The sequence below is a fragment of the Podarcis filfolensis genome, assembly GCF_964270895.1.
Source record: "Podarcis filfolensis genome assembly, chromosome: 8".
NCBI classification, from domain to species: Eukaryota; Metazoa; Chordata; class Lepidosauria; order Squamata; family Lacertidae; genus Podarcis; species Podarcis filfolensis.
Window position 1 is genome coordinate 21,097,470 of NC_139611.1, and position 23,380 is coordinate 21,120,849.

The 23,380-nt window shown below is 43.4% G+C and overlaps 1 protein-coding gene and 1 long non-coding RNA gene across 5 annotated transcripts in view; both read left to right on the plus strand.

The window, feature by feature from the left end:
- SKI (SKI proto-oncogene) overlaps window positions 1-23,380 on the plus strand; it is a 151,401-nt gene that overhangs the window by 106,961 nt on the left and 21,060 nt on the right. The window lies entirely within an intron of this gene.
- LOC310768486 lies at window positions 11,517-17,753 on the plus strand. Its single transcript, XR_014551341.1, has 2 exons — window positions 11,517-13,948; window positions 14,071-17,753. It is a non-coding gene; the product is annotated as an uncharacterized lncRNA (long non-coding RNA).

The following is a 23,380-nucleotide window of genomic DNA, read 5'->3' on the forward strand; positions in this document are numbered from 1 at the left end:
ATGCTTATGCTTAGCTGTCATTGCGACAAAGAAGACTGTAGCAGGGTGTGTACTTTGGTGAGGATGCTAAGTGTTCCCCAATATATTCAATACAATGGGTGGGGCTGCAGCCCTCACCGATATTGCTGAACTACAAATCCCATCTTCCCAAACAGTTGCCCATCAGGAGGGCCACATCTCCCCGCACCATGTCCTAAGGACAAGGTTCTGACAGTGGTAGGGGCTATTCCTGCACAGGTTCTGTGTCAGCCACTGAATGCAGTGGACTCTGAGACAGAAAAGTCAACTCCCGCCCCCCCCCCCCAAATAAGAAGAACACTAGACGCTTCCTAGGACTGTTGCATCAGTCCAGTGGACTGTCATTTCTAATTCTGTCTGGAGCCATGACTGTTCTGGGATAACCCCATCCCCATCTTTGGTGAAGTCTTACTTGAATATACTAAGACCTTTTCAGCAGCTATGCACAGCTAAGAGACTCTGCAAGCAAGGAAAGAGCTTAACTCAAGAGCTTAACTTCATCCCCACCATGCTGCTAATGCTGCTGTGTTTCAGCCCCATTGCCTTATCCACCAGGTTAAACAATTCTCAATCATCTTTGTATATTTGTACAATGCAAGGAGGAAGAATCAACCTGGCTTCCCTGTTTTTCACCTAGTCTGCTTTGCATTTTTTTTGTTTGCTGCTTGGGGAGTAATAAGTCCTTTCAGTGCCTGGCGACTTGCAAATAACCCTGGAGAGTCTGTCCTGTCCCTCACCTCCTCCTCCTGACTCTCCATGATGGCTTTTATGCTCCCCAGCTTTATAAGTGGTTCTTTTATGCCTTTCTTACAATTGAAAGGAAACCCCAAACAAACAAGGGGGACAACAACAGCAGAGAGAGAGAGTGGGTAGAATGCTTGGTAATCCAGTACCGCCAGCAACTATTGCAGGGAAATCCAGAGTTAAGAGCAGAAAAGCCAGGCAAGTGAACAGGCTGCCCTCACCTCATCTCACCCTGCGGTGCTGAAAACTCTTCCTGGTGCCTGGTGTTCCCTATCAAATGTGCTTGATTAGTTGGTCGCTAGAGGGTGAGTTGAGGACAGCCTCCTTTGCTTGGAGTTGCATGCTGAGCTTGAAGTTTAAACCCCCCCCCCTTTTTGAGTTATCATAAGTGCTGCATAAACAGTGTTCTTTAACCTTGTGTCCCCAGATGTGGGACTACAAATCCCATCATCCACAAACATTTCAGCCTCAATTGTCAAGGGCCATGGGAGTTGTAGTCCACCCTCATCTGGGGACCCAAAGTTGAAGAACACTGACTTAGAAGATGCTGGGCATCATACTGTAAATGAGCAGCTAACCTTACTTGGACCAACTAGTGCGAAGCTTTTAAATCACATGCAGAGAATTTGCTTTCCAACATCTGTTTCATCTTGGTGTTTTGCATCTGCACACTTTTTCATTTCAAAGATGCGTAGCGGAACTTGGAGGAGGCACAGACCAGCCATGTTTGCAAAGTTTCGAGAAGCAAAAAATCTCCCAGCCCCATGGGAACAAGGCAGAAAATGGAAAATAGATAAATAAAATTTCCTATAGCAATATGATAGTTACCAGTACAAAGGTGAGGGCACCTCTAAGTTGCATATCAGGTACAGTGCCTGTCCTGTTTTGGTTGATCGTTTAGGTTTTTTTGTTAGTTTGTTTTAGAAAGAATGGAAACAAACTAGAGAGGCTTGTCAAGGGTGGGGAGATTTAATGAGATAGGACCGATAAATGGTAGGGCTCCGTTTTAAGGAAGCAATAGTAATGTGTGTGTATGGTGAATGCTAGGGGTTGTGATAAAAAGTTTTGTATATCTAAGAATTTCCCCCCAGATATTCTGTACATTTAGAAATGCTTTCATAAAGAAGAGGGAGAAAAATAAAGTTTTCTAAAGAGAAAATGAGAAGAAAATGAGTTCAGCAAGGAAGAAAGATAAAGGTTCCTTGTGGGCAGAATTGCTGAGTGGTAGACCTTTTTTTGGTCTAAGCAAAATGCAGGATCTACATCTCAGGAGGATTTAAAGTAGAGTTTGTCAGATATTGTTTAAGAATGCTTCTGCCACACAGTTTTAACTGCAGCATATGACCTGTGGTTTGGCATTTCCATCCCTGCAGCCCAGAGCGGTCTGGCTAGCACTGGTTGGTCTGTATTGACTTGGCAGGAAACTATTTGGGCAGTGTAATCCATGAGGCTCCATTCTAATTAGGGCTTCTTTAGCTCAGTGGAAGTAGAGCAAATGTTTTGCATGGAGAAAGAGCCAATCCTCAGCCTCCCCAGTTAGAGGGCCTTCAGGGTGATGGTGCTGCACTTACAGAATGCTTTCCCCAGTGTGGCTCACTTGGTGTCCATGCTGGAAGCTTTTTTGGTGTCAGGTGAAGAAGATGCTTCTCTTCTCCCAAGCTTTTTAATTCTATACATTTAGGTCTTGGAACAGTTTTGTCTTCCTTTTGTTTGTGTGATTTCCACACCCCCCCTCCAGCGCTACTTATTGATCTTATGCTGTTATATGGTTCAGTGCTACTTTTTATTAATTTTGTGCTGGTGTTGCTTGTATATATTGATAGCCTTTAGTACTGTCGAATTGCATTTGTATTTCATTGACTTTTAAATTGTAAGCTACGCAGAGAGCACAGTTGTTTGGGTGATATAGACATGCCTAAATAAAACACACAGACATTTTGTCTTCAATTAATGGTACAATAAAATTAGGAGTTTAGGAAGGCGTGATAGCGAGTTAGCTGATTTTCATGGGGACATGCCCCATTCAGCCATTTCTATGCTAAATCTATCATCTAGATGTGCCCTTAAATTCTGGACTTCTACTGTTTTAATAATATAACTGCCGTATGCATGTCTACTCAGAAGCAGGTCTCATTTGTACTTACTCCCAGGTAAGAGCTTTTAGGATTAAAGCAGGGATAGCCAATATAGTGCCCCCAAGATGTTGTGGACTACGATTCCCATCAGCCTTAATCAGAATGGCTAATGGTCAACATTGGTGGGAGTTGTAGTCCAAAACATCTAGAAGGCACCATGTTGGCCACTTCTAAATAGGATTAAAGTCTAAATGACCTATGATGTCCATTCCAACTTGGTGCAGCAGGATCCTAAACATGATCTACCTGCTGCAGCCCTAGAAGGCTCTGTACAAAAACTCCCTACTTTAGAATTAAATGCATTGTTCAAATTACAGATTATGTGAAAGTTATTGGAGTCATTGGATTCCTCAGTCTTATGTGATTTATGAGACACACATTATTCCTCAGCTGTAGCAAATGCAGTAAACATTCATTTGATACAGCACTTCCCACAAAGGAATGTACAAGGAAGAAGTGAGGGATAGTTTATAAAATACAAATTAAGCATGAATATAGTGGTTGGTATTTTCTTTCCTCTACAAAATATCCTCATTCACAGCCCTCTCAGCTCTTATAGTCTTAGCTTTCAACTCATTTCTGCCTGAGCTGCTTCTCTTGATGTCATATGGCCACTTTCTGGATGCTGTTTTCTGTTTTAGAGAGATCTGGTGTTGCAGAGGGCAGGGGCTGCCTTTCGTGAGGCACCTTTGCAGAACTTAGATTTGGTATGCCAATATCTATTAGTCACAATGGGCTTTTGAATGGTGCGGGTCTGGTGGTGGCACCAGGCATCCCTGGGCAATTACTGGGGCCTCTGGACTCTGACAGGGCCCACCACCACAGTTTGCCTTAATGGCTCTTTTATTATTATTTTGTTTAAAGACCAAGCCTAGCACTGCAAGGACAATCTGCTATTTCAATTTTCCACAATATTCTGGAGCAACATTACATCAAGCGCCTTGTCAAAATTAAAATGTCCAGTTGCTCAACACTTACTGCCACTGCCAGCAGCACCAGGTATGCGTGCCAGGGCCTATCATTTGGGGAAGAGGGCTACTAGCAGAGGAGGGAAGCCATCAGAGGGCACTTTGCCCAAAGCCTTCTCAAACTTGGAGGCAGCAAGTTGGTGGAGAGAGGTCTAGTGGTTTTGGAACTTCAAATGGAAGCAGCTATCAAGCTGATAGAAGGGAACTGGTTTTCAGTTTCCCATCCTGGTCAGTGAAAGCTAATGTTTAGCTGGTCAGTGAAAGCTAATGCTTTTGCAGACCCTGGTCTGGTTTGCTAATCCTACTCAGACCCATTGAAAACAACAGACATGACTAATTTAGGTCCATGAACTTCAGCGGGTTTACTTTGAATAGGACTTAGTTGGCTACAACACATTGCTTCTATATGCGTATGTGTTTTGAAAGTTTGCTTCCACACAAATTAGGTCTCCAAACTTTTAATGTTTTTTTTAAAGGTGGATTCTAAGACGATCTGGACACCAGTTTGTAGTATGCAATGCAATCAAAGTTGGATTTGAGTAAACTTTGCAGGAATTGAATGAGATAGTTTGGAAGGGTTGAGAGGAGAAACCTCATTATGAAAGGGGTAAGGCTGTGCTACTTTTAAACATTGTCACTACCAAGATTTCTAGAGCATCTAAAGGTGCTTGGAACAAGTTCCATATTCCCTCAATTGCTGCATCATTAACAAACATAAGCCCCCAAATTCAAGCAACAGAGAGAGTATAAAAACCCCATGTACACACATACACAATTTAATTTTTGAGATTTTTACACCACAGCCCTGTCTATAGATCCCTGTGATGTTCAGGAAAAATTTTAAAAAAGCAAAAACCACCCAGGACACTAAATCCCAAGGCTGTAACATTTACAAATACTGTGCTGCTTACAGTTTACAAATTAATCAGATCTGGTGCAGTATCCAGGTTAGAGTCTACCTTTTAAAAGAAGAAAGAGAGAGAGGTTATAATCAGGTATGGATTATCATTGGGTTACACAAAATTTCTTAGCCCCTTTCTGCTCTTCTTCTTCCTTTCATATATATACCACTTGGTTGCCCGGGTAGTTTCTAAGCAGGTGGTTTCTAAGCAGTTTACAAGTATAAAACTAATTTAAAAAATACTCATAATTAAAATAAGCAATAAAAGTACACAATAAAGTAATTCCATCAAAACATTAAAATAAACACCCATAATTAACATGTGCAATAAACAAGCCACATAGAACAGCACAACTACTAATACTATTAAAGCAGTAAATCTTTCAGTGGCCAAAACCATACTCCAAAGGACAGAGGTTTTGCCTCGGACTTTGCCTCAAAGTGAAGCACATCGGGATGGACCCCTACATCTCATCCCCAATTCCAAGTACGTCAGAAGTGCAGCGTGAAAAGGACAAGCTGCAACTTCCTTCTCAAGGTTGGAACTGGAAGGAATGGCAGAGACTCTGAGTGCTTCTGCTGTGTACAACTACGTCGCAGCTGGAGGTGGAGGTGGGTATTTTTCCTGACCATTGGCTATGCTGGCTGGAGTTGGAACCCAATGAGATCTAGAGGGTCACAGGTTTCCCATACCTGCTGTAGAGGACGCTGAATATTGCCAGGGAAAGATTAGCAATCACAGTAAACCAGAAGCAACTATTCCTAGTACAAGCTAGGGCAGGACATGGCAGCAGCTGACTCTGAAGCCTACCTTTAGAGCTGGAAACCCCATTTCAGATTGTGGTTTGAAGAGCCACTGCACACTTCAAAGTCTTGCTTTTGGTTGCATTGGGGATTAAATTGCTGCGAAGCAACAATTGGTTGTGATCTGAAACATGAGGGAGCCCACCCATCCCCCAACCAACAAACCAGCCTAAATCACGCTCCTACATTGGAGCCCAAATAAAGCTTATAATTAAGGGTAATGGTGGAAACTTCATACGGCTCTACGAGGTCAAGTGGAATCTGGTTTCCATCATAAAAAGCTTCAGCCCCTTGAGCAAGCCTAGGAACAGACAGTCTATTCATGTCAACAAGGTTACCACCAAATTGGGGAGGGGGAACCAAACGGAAGTCTCTCACTCCTTTTACCTACAAAGCAGAGCCTGAGAAATTTTATTTATTTGCTCAACCATCTTTATAGGAGTAAGGAGCTATGAACTGATTAAAATAAGAAAATAACAAACCCATTGTAAGGTGTGAGAGAGATTGTGGCATGAGATGGGGTGGATGGAGGAAGAGGTGAAAGGAGGAGGCCCCAGGGAGAAGTAAAAATGGCCTTTCACGGGGCTGAGCCCTAGATTGGGCCAGGTTCCTTGTAAAGAATAAGTCTTTGATGTGGTTGAAGGAATACCAGCAGCTTTAGCAATCTTTGGGTTAAGTGGGACCATTTTCTTTCTCTGCTTTAACCTCTCAATTTTGTCCTGAAAGATTGTCTGTGTCTGTCTGTCTGTCTGTGTGTGTGTGTGTGTGTGTGTGTGTGTGAGAGAGAGAGAGAGAGAGAGAGAGAAGAGAGAGATGCAAATGTAGCGTGCGCTCGCTCTCCACACACACAGACAGCAGGCCTCCTCACCACAGGTTTAGTTCAGTACAGTATCTTGATTCAAACTGGCGTTCAATTACGGTATATTCAAACACAAACCACATCTGCACCATATCCTTAAACCACATAAACTACTTAAACAGTTATGGCTTCCCACCCCAAGCAAACTGGTTTAGCAATCAACCCCTCTTCCCAGGGAACTTTGGGAATTGTAGCGCTGTGAGGGGAATAGGGGTCTTCTAACAACTTTCAGCACCCTTAGCAAACTACCTTTCCCAGGATTCTTTGGGGGAAGCCACAACTGGTTAAGGTGACATAATAGTCCTTTAAATATATGGCAAGGACGTGGCCATAGACAAAAACCATTGATCTTGGGAACCGTCATGCAAACTTTGGTTACAATATTTTAAGAGAACAAACAAATTTCCAAAATATATACTGTATAGGTAATACTCATCCCCCTCCCACCGTCTAGTGAGTACAGGTTCATTCCTGCCCTACGCTATACCCTATCCCATGTTGTTGTAGGAGAACACATATGGGTGTATTTGTGTCACAATTTGTTTTGACTGTGCTGGTGTGGAGCATCCCCAAATGCTTGTTCCGGAAATGAGAGCTGGGTCCATTCTGAAAGTGCTGTTCCCTCTTGAGGCAAGCAGTGTGTACAGCCAGCCAGCCCTCCCCTCTCTCTGGTCTAAGTTTTATCCTATTAATAGAGCTGTAGCAGACAGAATCCATGTGGCTGCTCAGTCACGCTGCATTGAAATAGCACTCACCCAGTTCTCCCCCTTTAGGCTTAATATCCATCATGTTACACAAGAGCTGAAAGCTGTGGCCCAGTTTCTACCTCTAGCCTCCCCTGCTGCTGCTGCTGCCACTACATCCATCTCATCAGACATGTCCCTTTTTTGCATTTATATTATTTATTATTAAAATGACACCTCCTTGAAGTGAAAACGTATACATTTCATTGAGTAGGAGCATGCGGCTTTATTGTTTTCCACTACTTCTTATTTTCAATATCAAGCTGTTACTGATGCAAAGCATGGTGGTTGGGGATCTGTTTGCTTTATATTGCAAAATCTACACTAAGAATAATAATTATAACAATTGATAATGATGCAGGGAATCATGCTATTTTTCAGAGGCCTCCCAGAATACCAACAACTTCCTGATTCTGCCATTTGGCTTATATGAGGCCAAAACACCTTAGAGAAACTTTGTAGAGTAGTGTTTAGTAGATTCAGAAATAAAATAAAATGAAAACATAGCTCAGGATTGTTTGTTTAAAGCATTCTAACCCCAATCTTCAGATGGAAAAAGTATCCCAGAGTGGCTTACAGTTATCATGGCCCTCAAGCTTACTGTCTAAAAAACACAACACAAGAGGAAAGGAATTGGTCAGGAGGAGGAGCTAAGCAAACAGGCACTAGTTCTTCATTAGAGAGTTTTTATAATGACCAGTTGGAATGAAAAAGCATTCATGGTGAGAAGGAGCCAAATTTGGTACAGTCTAAGATGAGCAGCTGGAATGGCCTTGAATTCCCATCTCCCCTCTGCTGCTGCCTGATTTGCTATAGCTAGTGGGAAAGAGCATGTGCTTTACATGTAGTATGGGTGGGGAACCACTGTTGTCTGGCGAGACGGATCAGAAAGCAGTCATGTTTAACGAGCGACTCCCAATAATTTCACCTGGTATAAGGCAGGAACAGCATACTGAAGCAACAGCATTGCACCTTGCTGAGAAATCTCCCTCGTAAAGTGATGTTTAGTGCAAGTCATCATTTATAATCTACCCACTGTGATATTTTATTTTTGGCAAAAGTTTCTTGAATAAAATGCACTGAACCTTGTAGTGGATGAACAAACACTGTTTTCCCTCCCCTCCGCAGCGTACAGCCCTCCCTCCTGAACGTGATGGCTTGTGCATAGAGCACATGATGCTTATTCCTAAAGGCAGTGCAAGAGGCTTTGGACATATAAGACAGTAATTGGCTGACTGGCTTTATCCCTGGAGCTCTGAGGAAGCTTCGGAAACAATATCATTACTCACAGGATACGAGGGCCTTGTGAATTTGTGGGTGGAAGGTAGATCAGGATCTGTTTACTGGTGGATCTCTGGATGATTTGGAGTAGATCTTCATGGGTTTCTGGCTCCCAGTTGCTTAACAGTAAAAAAGTAAAGGTAAAGGTACCCCCTAACCGATAGGTCCCGTCACGGACGAGACTGGGGTTGCAGCGCTCATCTCGCTTTATTGGCCGAGGGAGCCGGTGTACAACTTCCGGGTCATGTGGCCAGCATGACTAAGCCGCTTCTGGTGAACCAGAGCAGCGCACAGAAACACCGTTTACCTTCCCGCTAGAGTGGTACCTATTTATCTATTTGCACTTTGACGTGCTTTTGAACTGCTAGGTTGGCAGGAGCAGAGACTGAGCAACGGGAGCTCACCCCGTCGCGGGGATTCGAACCACCGACCTTCTGATCGGCAAGCCCTGGGCTCTGTGCTTTAGACCACAGCGCCACTCGCTTCCCCCGTTGCTTAACAGTAGCAACAGCTAAAATGGCTTTCCTCACCTAAAATAAGCTGCTGAGATGAATAATGCTTACCAGGAACAGACTTCTGTGTAAGCTAAGGTCAGTGTCAGCACTGCCAATAAATTCTTAGACTTAAAATGTTTTCATTGGTGCCTGGTTCTTTAATTATAATAATTTTATTATTTAGCACCTTATGCTGGTCATAGAATCATATAGAATTGTTGGAAGGGACCCTGAGGGCCACCTAGTCCAAGCTCTTGCAATACATGAATCTTTTGCCCAATGTGGGGGTCAAACCCACAACTTGGAGATTAAGAGTCTCATTTTACAAAGTGAGCTATCCCAGGATAGATGATAAATCCTGGGTTCTAGTAAAAAAACAACAACAAAAACAACCCACAGAGAACAAGCACAAGTGGATTTGACAAACCCTAAAGTCCATGCTTTAGAATAAAAATAATCTTCTACAATGACTCTGGTACTTCGGTCTGTCTCTTTCTTTTCTGGAGCAGCTCCCTCTCCCCTTCCCACTCAAGATTGGCAGCAAAAAAAGCATTTGTCTGGTGATGCCTCACAGAGTAGTTGAGAAAGCAGATGTTTTTAATTCTCAATGGATGCTAACATGATTTCCCCCCTCCCCCAAACAGCAGGCAGAAGGCTCTCTGTCCCTCAAATTTGCCTTAAATCCATTTCTCTACCTGAGTCCTGGTATTTAAGCAACTCTGATTTCCTTCAGCCTACACTTTCAGGTTTCTCAAGCATGGAAGACGTTGATATTATTCGGAAGACAAATTCTAGAAAGATGCATTAGGGTGCACAGAGACAGCCTTCTCTTCTGTGTGTGGAGATTCCCCACTTGCAGTTCTTCCATTAGGACATAATGGGAATCAGGCATCTCGATCTATCATAATTGAGTTGACAATGCAAAGGGTTCTCCCTGTTCTGCTTATCTTTAAGGCTCTTTAAACAGTCTTCTATGTGAAAGCAGTGTGGTGTACAGAATTCAGAACTGGTGCATCAAACCTTCTAGGTACCACGTCACTCCTATGTAATTCTGATTGAACTGTAATGATTACCACAGTCCATTAGGAAGGTCTTGTCTGCAAAGATTATTTGAAATGAATATTGTTAATCCATCAACTGTCAGTGGCAGCTAGCGACAATATCTGTGCTCTGTCTCCATGAATACCAGTTGCTGGAAACCAAAGATGAGGAGACTCCTCATTTGGTTATTTGGGGTTAATTGTTTTTGCCTCCTTAGCATTCCACCCCCAACATTTTTTGCACTTCTACAAACCTAGGGGCATGATGCCTCCCTCATGGTGTTTTGGCTACAAAACATTCCCAATAGAACAGATTGCCTCACCATTTCCCCCCTCATGGTGAGCCACCGTGGAACTCCCAATATTTTTTGTGTCTTCAGACCATAGTATGTGAAATACTTTGCATGTGTGTGAACTGGACATGCATTTGCGGAATAGCTTGCTATTTTCGTAACTAATAAAAGTCCAGCTGATTTGGCTATAGTTCCTCCCTTGGGTGTGCTGCTTTTGTCAAGTTCGGGTTTTCCTGTGGAACATTGTGTCCCTCACTGGATCCCTCCCTTTACCAAATGTTGTGTGTGTCACTGCCAATCCCAGGAATCAAATGCCTGGGAGCCAGGCCATCACCCCAAATTTTACATTTCACTTCTGGTTTCTGAGACATTTGGTTCATATCTTCAGACTCTCTCTGCCTGCCTGTCCCTTTCAGTGATTTAATTTTGCTTTATTTTTGCTGAAATACAAATGTTCTGAATTTGTTGCTGCTTTTTCAAAGGCAGAATATTACATAATCATTCGTCTTCGGGAATTAGGTTTAAACAGAGAACCAGCCCTCTATTGCAGCATTGGTAGCACTAGGTTTAGCTATCCCTTTATCTCTCCATCGTCATCATCCTTTTCCTGCATTTTAGTTCTCTATTTGCCAGTTTAAAACTGAACTGACACACTAGGTTCAAATCAAACAGCAAAATCATTGGTGCTTTAAGGTTACTTTTGGTATTTTTACCTCATTGTTTTTGCAACAACAAGATAAGTTTGCAATAAACTTGCTGGCCTGTTTAGTCTTTGGGATTAATTAGGAATATATTCAAGAGGACTTTTTTTTTTGCGCCACCCTCCCCACCCTTGCTGATTGCAATGTGGGGTAAGCTGATGGAAAGGAAAAGTGATAAAGCAGAGGAGGAGATCCTCAGGCTTGGGGGGACCAAATATGATCCTGCAGGGCTCTCTGTCTGGTCTTCAAGTCTCTCCCAAGCCACCACCCCACTGTCTTCCCCAGGCCACACACCTCACTGGCTCTGCTGCACACACTCCAGGAGTATTTTTGCTTGGCTGGGATGTGCCCTTGAACTCTGATAATGCTTCTTGTTTACCAGAATGGAGGATTAGAGATGTGTGTGTAGGTAGAAACTTTCCTCCTGTGCAAAGATAACCTTTATATTAGCTGCTCAGCCTGCATTTGCCTCTGGCCTCAGCCACTGCTAGCATCCGGTGCTCGGAATATTGCCCTGAAGGAAATGTGGCTATCGGCCTGAAATCCCTCAGCCCTGTGCTAAAGCATTCAATAACTTTTCTCGGGTATTTCTGGCCTTATTCTTTTACCACCTCCTGGACTAGCCTACCTTTACAAGTTTGTTGGAAGGATAAAATGGCGGGGCCAGTGGGTGGGAAGACCATATGTGCCACTACAAGCTTGTTGAGAGGGGGACGACAACGACATAAATGTAATGATAATTGTGAAAGCAGCAACCACAATGACGTGGTAAAAGGAGAAAGGTGGTGGCAAAGTGCCCTGATGACATTCTGAAGTTTTGCAGACTGAAATTCATTAGGAGGTTCATGGTTATCTGAGGACAAAGACAGCCCTCTTGCTTGAGCTGGTGTTGCTGAGAGCCACAAAGGGGAATATTTCCCCTTTTTATCTTGGTTTTGAAATTAAAATGAGATTCTCAGCTGGTGGGAGTTGGATGTGTAGCAATTTTTAAGTTTACTTGTAAGACAGGAGGGACCTGGTGCTTCAGAGATAAGGATTCAAGACAGGAAGTTCTCAGCCTGGGGTGTGCGTGTGTGCTTTTTCACTCCCACCCCCAAATTAGAGCAAAGTGCCTTGGTCTGTGTGCTTTTTAGGTTTCCGAGAATAACCATCTTACAGAAACCATCCAGAGTTTGGAGTGCAAGAACTCAGAAGGAGGTAATTAAAATTTTACTCAATTAGCTATTCATGGATCAATCCTGATCCAAGTTCAGCGGTTTAAAAGGCTATGGTATGTTTTTTGCAGACAATTAACTGAGGTTTAGTAACTTTGCTGAGTACTCTAATTTATTTTCAATAAATTACGATGCAGAATTGAAACTGTGTTGCTGGTTGTATGAGGAAAAAACATAGTGTTGCATTTTGCTGTTTTTAAATAAAGATTTGCACATTGCTTTTAACTGATTTCAGTATTGCATTTTCACCTTAAGGTCCCAGGATGGGTTACAACAATAGAAAATGCAGTAGTGAAATCAGTTAAAAGCAATGTGCTGTTTTTCTACTGGCTCCCAAAAAATAATTCAAGAAGAGTTGGGGAATCTCAGGCTCAGGAGCCAGATGTGGCTCTCCAGGCTTCTATTTGGCCCTTGGCACTCTCTCCCCAGGCCACACCCCTCACTTTCCCTGTTTCTCACCCTTCCTGAATGTTTTTGCCCAGCTGGAATGTGTCATTGAATGTGTCATTGAACTTTGATAAATGCATCTTACTCACCTGGAAAGAGGATAGGAAAAGATGTGTGCCTTTGGCATGAGCCTCTGACTTGGCCTGTAACTATGCCTAAGTAGATACATGGAACTGAAGCACTCACATATTGCTCCGCTCTTAATTCCTATCTCTTCTTTCTCCCTCTCCCTTTTTAGTTTCTGCTGTGTTGTATTTTGCCTACCAGCCTCATTTCCAACAGGAGAGGGCGGAACTCAAGACCTCCTCCACAGGTCTCAATACGCAGGTGGTCTCATACAGGAGCAAGAGGCCTTTCGGATTATTACTTTTTTTACTGGTGAGCTCAGGATAACAGTGCTCACGTTGGCAGAGAGTGCAATGACAACTTGTGGAGGAACTTGGGTCCGCCTAGCTCAAAATTGTATGCGTTGCCTGGCTATGATTCTCCAGGGTTTCAAGCAGAGCACACCCCCCCGTGTCCTACCTTTAGATGGTCGAAACTGAACCAAGGATCTTCTGCATGCAGGTCATATGCCATGACTTGGTCTAGAGCCTTTTCAAACACTCTGGCTGTGTCCTTACCTGTCCTGTTCTAATTCTTTGGGACAAGGTGAGAACAGCATCCTATACAGTTAAGGAAAGGCAGGAGATAGAGATGCAGTTGAACAGAATGTGAAAACAAGTGTGTGTTGGGGTGGAATCCATGGGATGCAAGCATTTGTGCAAAGGATTTGTTTCAGGGGTTTGGTTTTGGTTTTTGCTTGAGGATTTCTCCTAGATTCTTCATAACTCTAAGCACATACTTGCTTATATCTCAGTCTCCGTCCTTTCCCCCTTGTTCCCCTGCCCCACAAAAACTTCACCATCATCCGTCCCGTTCAAGCAGTTCCCACACAACATTTGCCAAAGAAAATTGCCAGAGGAAATGGGGGCATTTTTTTGCCTTGGTACCTTTGACCTCCTTCCAAGTAGTTGCAGTGACTGGCTGTTCTCCAGCATTTAGCTGTGTTGGATAGAAGTTTGTTTGTTTGTTTGTTTGTTTGTTTGAAAGGATAGAGGGGGAACCAGAACAATTAGAGACAAAGATTCATCCTCCCCCTCCCCAAACAGCATAGATTATAGTTTCTGCAGGGAGAGCAAAAGACTTTGCCAAATGAGAAGGGACAAACTTCAATGACAAGCAAGACAGCAGATTTCTGTTGTTGTTGTAACACTGTTGTTTTCTGTAGCACAATACCTGCATATGGCATTTTGCAGAGTCACATGTGCAAAGGTAGATAAGTCCTTGCCCCAAAGAACGTACACCTTATTATTTATCACCTTCCACAGACATAGCTCAACAACCTTTTGACATGAAAGAGAGAGTTACTGGCCCAAGGTCCCCCAGTGCATTTCATGACTGAGTGAGGATTTGAATCAAGGTTTTCATGGCTCTAGTCTGGCACGCTAACCACTGTACTTCACTGTCCATATTTTGACACTGGTCAGGATCACAAGAAGAGGGGGAGGAAGAGAGATGCTGGGGATTGAACCTGGGACTTCCTTGAACCTCAACCAACAAGTTGATGGTTCTATATTTCTGGAAGGTAAGAAATACATAAAATTAATAATGGGGACCTCAAGTCTTTTAAGTGCTGGTCCTTCAGAAGTCAAGGATATCACCTTCCAGATACAAGGGGGAAGTGACAGAAGGCTTGGGGTAACCGAAAGTTATGCAGAAGTTCAACAAAATAAGGGGGAGACACACCCCAAGCATCCCAATGAGAACTGAGCCTCCTCAGTGGCCCTAAACTCTTGACTGACCACAGGGAAAGGAACTGTAGGGGAAGGGGGCTAGAGTATTTTGCAAAGAGGGCAGGGGTGGAATATACTGGAAGAGAGCATGACTGAACAGTTGCACTCCACACTGCCAGGTGGATTGTAGCTCAGTGGTGGAACATCTACTTTGCATGCAAAAGTTCCCAGGTTCAAACCCCAGTTATCTCCAGGTAGGACTGGGAGAAACTCATTTCTCATTTATGTTATGCTGGCTCCCAGCTGCCCATCTATCCCAGAATGAGCTGTGTGTTTATCATGCTGTTGTGAGCAAGGATGCTATCGGATCTGAGTGGGCTGGGTGGGTTTAATTCCCGCAAATCCTCTCCGGAATTATTTAGCTTGGTCAATCCTGTGGGTGTCTGGGAGTAACATCAAGGAGAAAAGCTGTTTATGTCTGGCATTCAGCTTCTCGGAACTGTAAACCGAATCTGACTTCTGCTTAATATATAGATAGAGCAACACACCAAAGTTCCAAAGTTGCGGTTTTCCCATTGTGAAGATGTGTCTGAACCATAAGAGAAACCAAAAGTTAAAATTATAACCCTAGCACAATTTTGTTTAAAGGTGGCAATTGGAGAAGATCATGTTTATTTATTTGTACGCAGTAAGCTTACTTGTTATGCACAAAGATGGGTAGCAGTTTGGTTCTCTGATGCCATTTCAGAAAATCAGCTTCTTTTGAGCAGAGATTTCGAACATAGTAGTGCAGTGTGTGTGTGTGTGTGTGTGTGTGTGTGTGTGTGGCCCATTCCATGCCTGTGCTTCAATTGCCCCCTTTTTTCAGAAGGTGCCCCAAAGGTGTGTTTACCTATGTTTGGAACACCTGTGAGGGAAAAGAACTTGGGGGGAAGGGGGCACTGATTCAGAATAGTGGAATCAGGGATAAGTGGTAAGCCACCCACACCCCAATTGCTGAGGGGGGAGCAGCCGTCAGCAATGTTCAAGTGGTCCATGGTGGTGGTGTTGAGTTTGGGAGCCACTGTATTAGAGACAGACATACAGCATACAGCAAAATTGAGTTGTTGTCCTTTGGAGTGACAACCAGAAATTTGAAGGGTACAATAGCAGTGCATTTTGATTTTCTTCCTATTGTGCATTGTTTAAAGGTACGGCAGTTCTGTCAGAAACAAAGGTCTCAGCCCTAACTAACACACAGCAGTCTTAGCAGGCTGGTAAATAGCCCCCGTTTGCAGATACTATATATTAACCATGGCCTTGAAGAAAGCGTCAACACCCAGCATACTGCAGGCTGCTGCCATGTGATCTGTTTCACAGGTGAACTTTTTTAGGCCTTAAAATAAAATTCAGCAGATGGAGGAGCATGCAAGCTATTAATGGTTCTTTAAAAATGACAATGAAGTCACCATTAATGAAATAAATATTATTATTAGTTTATTTCTGGGTTTTGCTTTCTCATCTGAGTTTGCCATGGCTCAGCTTCTTATACTGTTGCTCCTTGCTACATTCACCCATTTCTGGGACTGGTTCAGACAACCTTTGAAAAATCTGGTCTTGCCCTAAATGAAATCTCTGTTGGGAGGCGGTATGCCTCTTAAAACCAGTTGCTGGGAATCTCATTTCATTAGTTGTGATTGCACCGTATTCTGCAGCCCTGCAGAGGAACAGCTGGTTCTCTTCTCCCAGAACTGCCCACCAATAGGTTTGTTGACATTGTCTGAAAGGTTTGGGCCTTTAAACTGCTGGGCAGTGGGCAGAAATTCATAAGCTGAACTCATTGTTTGCTATAGCTTCTCAAACGTGTCTGTTGATTTTTTTTTTTTTTTGCCAATAGTGACACAGATAGCACCACAGGAGTGTGCCAGAAAATGTGAAGTTCTCTTTATTATTGGTAATGCCATAACCTTTTTAAGAATAGCTCAAATCACATATAGCACATTCTGAAGAGGGAAAACCAGAAAAAATAAAAGGCATTTTGTTATTTTGAGCCAAGCTTGTAGGACCTGTTTCGTTGTTCTTGTTGTTTTGCTAAAGGGATAGCAGGAGGTACAAACTGTTAGGTAGCAATAGGCTCATTTGTCATTTATATATATAATATGTGCAATTCTTCTATTGTCAGTTTAAGTTCCACCACACTGAAACCCAGCCAGATCTTTGCAAAGGAAAAGAAACAAAATGTTTGGGTGCAACTATAAAGCTCCAGGTTTGGGAATTCGGAACCACAGCTGTGATTTTTTTTCCTCCCACAGGAAAGCATTTGAATTCTGCTTCATTGTGCACACTTCACAGAGGGTATTCTACAAGGGAAACGAGATTAGGGGGTCTGAAAGTGAGAGAGAGCGAGAGTCAGACAGAGCCTCTTCAGGAACTAGCACTGCTCAGGACCTCTTTCTCCCTTCTACCACCAAACACTGGCCATCTGTTGAGAACAGTTGGCCAGAGATGGAACTCAGGAAGTTGCATTGAACCAGCATAGAACATAGGAACCAAGTCAGATGATTGGCCTGTCTAGCTCAATATTGTCAACACTAAATGGCAGCAGCTCTCTAGGGTTTCAAGATAGTAAACTCTCCCAGCCCTACCTGGTAATGTCTTGAGATCAAACCTTTTGAATGCAAAGCAGAAGCTCTACCTCTGAGCTTTGGTCTGTCCTACAAATGCCAGGCTTTTGATTCTTGTAGCTTAGCATTGTTGGCTTACCGTCTATCTGATCCCTTTAACTGATGGCAACACTGCTGGTAATATGTTCTGCAATTCAAGCAGTGGTGTAGGAGTAAAGACTTGAGGGCAGATACCTCTTTAAACTTTTATCATTACACAGTTCTATGTACCGCTTCTCTGCTTCCTTCTTGATCTTAGAACTTGGCCATACTGGAGTTTCCTAGTCTTTTCAGTCTCCCCCAAGCTGTTTCCCGAACTTTTCCCTTTCCCCCCTCCAGATTTCATGTGGGGAAAGATGGGCCACAACTGTGTGCAGTATTCTTAGCCCACTGGCTCTCTTCAAGGAACATTTGGCTATTTTTTGCAAAGCCATGTTTCAAACCCCATTTCCCCCCTGAAGTTCCCCCAGATTGCGGCTTGCACGACATTTCCCCATGGGTCCGTTGTGGAGCGACAAAGTGGCAGCCAGAAGACAACATTGGGGAGAGCAGGACCTGGAAAGCAAATAGGCATCTCAAAATGACAGAGTGAAATATTTCCACTTGGGAGACACGAGACAGAGATGCCTTTGCTCTAGGAGTCTGGATCCCTGCCACCTGAACCACAAAACCTAGTTTAAAAAATAAAATAAAATACTCCTAGACTGAAGTTAAGCATTACCTAGAATGGATTGTTTAGACAGAGGTAGCTTTTTCTTTCTTTAAATATATACAGTCAGAATGCAATTAAATCTTCCTTCTGCAATGCTTCTGGGCTTAAACCGAGCCATCTTGTTTATGCCTGTCAGTCTGTACCAGACTAAATATTTTTTTAAAGCAGCCCACAGAATATATATCCCCATACACATTTGTTAGAGTAAGTCTCAGCTTCTTACACACTGATACTTCATAATATGCCTAAATTTTGGCTACTTCCAGACAAGCCAAGAAGATAGAACTTAAGTAGGTTTATTATTTTATATAATTTTGCTTGTATCTTTGTTGCTCTGTATCTGGCAGCCATCAAAGTTCATTTGACTTAGGACAGGGTATTTTCAGTAATAGTGCCTAGGGCAGGGATTTCCCTACCTATGTTGTTGGACTCCCATCTCCCTTCAGCCCCAGCTAGCATGGCCAGTGATGAGAGAGCAGCAGTAGGTTGGGGAAGGTTGCATTAAAGTTCTACTCCCCCCACAGCCACTGATTTGCATTCATGATGTGCAATGCAGTTACCAACATAATGCAGGTGAAGGGAACTTTTGGCCCTTAAGATGTTACCGAACTACAACAGCATGACCAATGGTCAGGGAAGATGGGAGTTAAGCAACATCTGGAGGGCCAAAGGTTCTCCTCACCTGACATCTGGCCCTCCAGATGTTGCTGGACTACAACTCCCATCATCCCTGACCATTGCCCATGCTTGCTGGAGCTGATCAAAGTTGGATTCCAACAACTCCCAGAATATAATATATTTTCAGGAAGTTCAGCTGATTATTATTAGATTTTCCACTATACAGATGAAGATCAAGGACAACAAAGACATTAAAACTTCTAGCAGCTGCCTTTAAAATAGAGGCCATGATAGTTTTAAATTGTTTAAATTATAAACGAGTTTGCTAATATTATTTTATTATGTGCATTGTTACATTCTTCTGTTTATACTTTGTAATGGCTGGTGTTTTGAGTCTGGTAAGTTGTGTTCATACGTGTTTGTACCTTACACCCAAATTGCAGAGGCTAGTCACTAATGCAAATATCTGTCTATCCATCTCTCTATATCTGGAGGGTTGCAGTCTCCCCACCCTCGACATAATTCATTGAATTTAGAAGAAAGACTTCTGCTGCTTTTATATCCCATAGAGCCCTCTAACACCGGCACACTTTGACGCCTCTTTGCCTTTTAGCTTCTCATTTTATGATCTGTGCTTGCATTTGACAGCACCCTGATTGTTGCCATTTTATCGCGCCACCTGAGTTTCAGTAACTCTTCTTAGGTCACTGTGAATCAGCGTGCGAGTCGGAAGTGTCTCCTCTGCCTCATCTACTCTGCCAGGCAACAGGGTCATCAATTCCACAAAGCAATGTGAAGCTGCAGGTTCTGGAAGTGTGTGGCTTTGCGTGCCTTTCTCTAGTCTTCAGTCTTCCCTTTCCAGGTATCATTAACACAATGAGTTTTGGTTCAGGTAGTCATCAGCAGGGTCAAAGTTTGTTACCCCATAAAAAAGTTATTAGTAGAACTAACTCCTGGACTCCATATCTACCAGCAAAGGTCCACAAGTGAAAGAAGTAGAATTAAGAATGGTCTCCAACCACCGCCAGTACTGGTCTTGTATGCACTTCCAGATAAGAACATTGGAAGTTGCCTTATACCAGGTCAGAGTATATGTCAGTCTAAACCAGAGTATTATGGTCTACTCTGACTGGTAGTAGTTCTTCAGGGCAGCCACCCCTTACTTGCTGACTGGGGTTGATGGGAGTTGGGATACAATGGGGGTTAAGGGCAGCTGCTCTTTCACATCATCTACTACCTGATGATTAATTTTTTAAAAAAACTGGAGGCGCCAGGGGTTAAATAACTAAAGCGATCACTCCCTGGAAGGAGAAGAAACATGAAGGGAATTGTTCTTTATTTTGTACAGATCAGAAACATGTCTGTCAGCAATTTGGTAGCTTTTGGAGAGCGAAACGTGACCTGGGGCTGACAGGTTCTGTAGTCCCACTGATTGGAGCATTGTTCTGGGGGTGCTCTTTCTTCATTTTAATAGCCAGCGAGGTGCAAATGGTGCATGTGCTTGAACAAGGACCAGGGAGATCCGGGTTCAAATACTCTGCCATGAAGCTCCTGCTGAATGAGTGTTTGCTAGTCATTCACACTCTCCACCTAACCTACCCCACATGACCCTTGTGAGAATAAAATGGGGGAAAGAATCATGTGTGCCATGATAAATAAATAAATGTCCATTGGTACACAAGAAAAATTGAATCTTGGCAGCTGGGTGTTCTGACCGACTGAGATGCATTGATTCAATACATTTACAGGGGCTGCGGAAATAATATCTCTCTCTTCCCAATGTATAATTCCTATGCCCCTAAACCAGGGGTGGGGAACCTCAAGCCCTGGGGGCCAAAGCCTCTGTCTGGGCCTCAGGACTCTCTCCAGGCCACATCCTATTTTATATGCTCCTGAGTGTTTCTGTCTATCTGAGGTGTCTGGGACGGTAATGCCTCTTGGTTGTCTGAATGGAGGATAGAGGTGTGTGTAGAAACTGCCCTACTGTGTAAGAGGTAAAAATTTTGTTTCGTCCTCTTTTGCATCTGGATCCACCCATCACTGGTATGTGGTCCCCATAAGATTGTCCAGAAGGGCTGGTAAAAAAGGCACGTTCATTCATATCCCCCCCCCCCATATACACCAAGTCTCTATGTGTCCCTCAATTACCTTTTCTGCACTGCACAATCAAGCTGTGTCTCAGGCCTTGTCTTGCACAATACCTGTTTACTCAGGAAGAAAATCAGTTAGCGTCTCCAGGGTTCCTTTGACTCTCTCATGTAATCTAGCTTTGAGGTTTCTGGAAACCAGTATCAGACCGGCATTGGGTCTTGTGGTTCTCTCTCTCTCTCTGAGAAATCTGCTTCACTTTGTTTAACAAACAGCTATCAAGTAGTTGCCAAGACAGGAAGCTCCACCCTTACTCATGGTTAGAACGGATCTTGTCTCTCTGCACAAACTATGAAAAGATAAAAGGAGGGGGAAGGGAACTACCACCTACGGCATTATAATTGCATGAGTCTAATTACTTTTGTAAGTTGTTTGTGCACGTTCTTGTGCACGTTCGGCAGTGCTCTCATCTTCAAGTAATCCAAAAATGATGATTCAGGTCTCCTGAGTGTGTTTTGAAAATATTTGGGAATTATTTTGATTTATATTTAGGGGCATTTTAACATAAGTATGTGGAACGTAAGCAGTTCCTGGTTGCTGGATCAGGCCAAAGGCCCACTTTCTCCCGCATCCTGTTCTTGCAGTGACCAATCTGACACTTATGGGAAGCCTGCAAGCAGAACCTCAGCACAACAGAACTCTTCCCCATTTGCAATTCTGGGCAACTGGTATTCAGAGGCATGCTGTCTCTAGCAGTAGAGATAACAACACAGTCATTGTGGGTATTGGGTAGTAGCCACTGATCGCCTTATCCACCGTGAATCTGCCTAATTACCTTGGTGGCCATCATTATTTCTTGTGGGCACCATCATTGCATCGTTTGTATTCTGTGGTGTTGCATATCAAGCTCAAAAAACCCCCACAATGCATTTGTTATCAAGTGACATTTTCATTTATTTTCATGGCATCTCCGGGAATTATAAGGACTGAATATTTGCAAGAGTTTGTAGAATAGGGGGTGGAGTAGTGGTGGGGAAGCACCTCTCATATTTGATCTATAGCAACAGCGTTTAAGTTGCTCCCTTGTAGTGATGGAATGCATTGCATTGGAGGGGGCAGTATCTTCACAATAACTTTGTGAATTTAGGGCATTTTGGTTCCTTAGGAAACTGTGGTTGAGATGACTGTGATGTTGCTGAGCTAGGCTGTGAATCCCTGGCGCTGATGGTGGCTGCTGCCTATCAAGGTTGCTAGGGAGGCCAACAGTAGGTGGAGCCAGAACCAATGACAGGCAGAGCCAACTAATTCTAGTTGTGCCCCCCATCCTTCCCCCTGAAAAGGCAACATTGAGACTAAGAAACAGGAAGGTGACAGCCAGTGGCATCCCCATAGACTGGTTGTAAGTTAAAAGACAGACAGGTGGCAGCTGGGTGGCAGGGTGTGTGTGTGTGTGTGTGTGTGTGTGTGTGTGCGCGCGCACACACACTAAGATTGGTGGGGCAGCTCCATTCACCTTCATTGTCCAGCACCCAGACTCAAGTCCAATCTCTGTGTAAAGATTGGGTGGGAAGTATATGGGGTATGTGTGCTCTGCTCTTTTCTTTAACAGCCTGGTTGCTATGGAAAAATTGAGCCAAGGAGACCTCATGCATATGGGTCCCTTGCACCTGCTCCTAGTTCGTCAGATGTTTTCAAAGCCACAAGTGTAGCCTCCCTCCCTCCCTCCGCACACTTTTCTGCCAGCTTGCAAGAGTCACTTTCTCACTGGGGAGTCTATATTCTCAGCCAGACATCAACTACAGAAACTGTGATTAGTGTGAACGCTTGCAGAGTAATTACTTTATGCTTCCATGGATTGGAAACCACTCTGGAGCCACAAGAGGATATATCACCCTTGGAATGGTGCCAGTTAGAAATGGAGCCTTACCTATCTAGCATCTCATAGGGCTGTGCATATTTATTCATCACCTTTTGGGCTGTTTCACCAATATGGGAAGGAGAGGTATTATCTGGAAGCTGAGAGAGAGGGAAAGTCAGAAGATCTTTGAACAGCTATAACGTTCTCACCTGGGAAAGAACCCCTCTAATGTCCCATAGGAACTTCAGTAACTTAAAACACAGAAAGGTTGTTCTTTGTAGGCAGGCAGGAATGTTGTTGTGACATTAGCAGCAGTAGATCAATTCATGTGCCCACAACTCTTTGAATCATTGGGAAATCGGAGTAAGGAAGCAGGACAACGAGGCAAGGGTGTGTATAAGAGACTTCAGTTTGATGCTTAAGGGCATTATTTATGGTCATTGAGAAATGATAGAATCACAATATATTCACTTAAATTAAGATGCACCCCCCCCCATATTGGATATGGGAATAGTTCTGGGTCAAAAAAGCTGAATTTCAGCATTAGAGGATGATTCAGCAGGTCATCCAGCACACCTGTTGACCTTAAAGCATCTCGGCCAGCCAGAAAGTTTGTTGCAGCTTGCTGGGAAATGCAGGAACTTTAATTAAATGCCCAACAGAAATTTTCAGCTTCAGAAAATAATGGGATAATTCCCTTGAGGACAGGCCACATTAGCTGGAAACTTTCCCCAGTTTTCTTGTGCGGTTTGGGGCTTCAAGGAAACCACAAACAGAAACCATCTTCTTGGCCTCAGTAGTGTTTTCATTGAGCTTCTTTTCCGTGTGTGTGTGTGATTCAACTAGTACAGGAAATGCTCCTAGTTCTGGAGTGTCTATAGACATCCAGCTCAAAAACAAGCTGAAATTGTTCTAAATTAGTTTAAAGATGAGCTGCTTTGTTCAAGTGCCAGCCAGAATGCTTTCACACAAGGAAGCTGCCACACAGGCAAAAACTTCATACAAACTAGTATCCCTTTCACAGTGTTGTTAGTATATTCATTTT